At 42.4% G+C, this 1,379-nt stretch overlaps 1 pseudogene; it reads left to right on the top strand.

The window, feature by feature from the left end:
• Window positions 1–434: 434 nt before the first annotated feature.
• Window positions 435–553, top strand: LOC143986307 (5S ribosomal RNA; annotated as a pseudogene).
• The last annotated feature ends 826 nt before the right edge of the window (window positions 554–1,379 follow it).

Raw genomic sequence — 1,379 nt, 5'->3', positions numbered from 1 at the left:
GTTTTCATTTGCAGTGGGTGTGGTGTGCAGGAGATTTAGCTGTTTAATCGCAGCATCCTCACAAGAGGGCAGAAATTGGGGTAGTTCCCCTTCCCCTGCCCTAAATTATCAATCAAGAGGATCAACAATCTGACGATGAAAGATCAACATCAGGGGACAGGGAACAGGTGCAATCTGCTGAGGTGGAGGTATCAGAGGCCTCACAAGCTCTGGAGTTGTAGCTACAATCATTTACAGAGATTCAGGCTGCATATAACTTACCCTCAGCCTAGACGGCCAAAGCCTTTGTCTCCTACTTGTGTTTTTTCCTACATTTTCATAGGTTTCTTGTACCTTTCCAAGTCCATCCATTACTATAAAGAGGTGTAAAACCTCCACAAGGTCCTCATGCAGGTGCTTGCTTAAAAACTAGCCAAATGCACAACTGCTGAGATGCCTATGGCCACATCACTCTGAAAGCTCCCGATCTTGTCTGATCTCAGAGGCTAAGCAGGGTTGGGCCTGGTTAGTACCTGGATGGGAGACCATCTGGTAATACCAGGTGCTGTACACAGTTCTGTGCACATTGTTGCTAACACAAACAGCTAAATGCATGAATGCAGGAACGCACCTCAGTAGAGGATAACTTCCTTTTTATCAGTCCACATATTTGTATAAATTACCTGAGTATTGCAATGTACAAGATGCATGTGGCAGGACATGTAATACACATAGGGATACATGTTTATTTTTGTTTGTGGTGGACTTACATAGTCACAAGAGAATGCTTGGTCGTTAAGTGCTCATTTGCGCAGAAATTCCTAAAATCGCATAATTGCCTAAAAACGCATAAATGCCTGTTTGCATAGAGATACGGGGTCTTGACCCCACAAGAGTCATTGTTTGCCTTGGGATACTTGCTAACGCAGAAAGGCTTGTTTTCACAGAAATGCCTAAATTGCATAAGAATGCTTGGGTGTTTGACCTTACAAGAGTCCTTACAAGAGTCCTTGATTACCCAAGGATACTTGGTCACGCGGAGAGGCTTGTTTTTTTTAGGTAGAAATGCCTAAAAATGCATAAAGATGCTTGATTGCATAAAGATGCTTTATCGCACAGGGTGCTTGATCACACAAGAGTCATTGGTCTCACAAGGGTACTTGTCCTCACAGTAGTGCTTATAATGCATAGAAAAAAAATGCTGAATCGCATAAGAATGCATGATCGCCTAAGGTTGCATGATCCCCTAGATTTGCATTGTTGCATAACGAGGCATATTAAATTTGGCCTCCTTAATTATACAGGATTCCTTATGTTCACATAGGAATACGTGTCTACCTGGATACATGTTATGTAATCTTGCATTACACATTCAGAGACGTATACTTGCTTGCAAGGTG

This window comes from Lithobates pipiens, unplaced genomic scaffold, assembly GCF_037356315.1.
Source record: "Lithobates pipiens isolate NorthernLeopardFrog02 unplaced genomic scaffold, aLitPip1_a1.2 Scaffold_16, whole genome shotgun sequence".
NCBI lineage: Eukaryota > Metazoa > Chordata > Amphibia > Anura > Ranidae > Lithobates > Lithobates pipiens.
The sequence above is the reverse complement of the archived record's forward strand: the minus strand, read 5'-3'. Positions and strand labels throughout refer to the sequence as shown.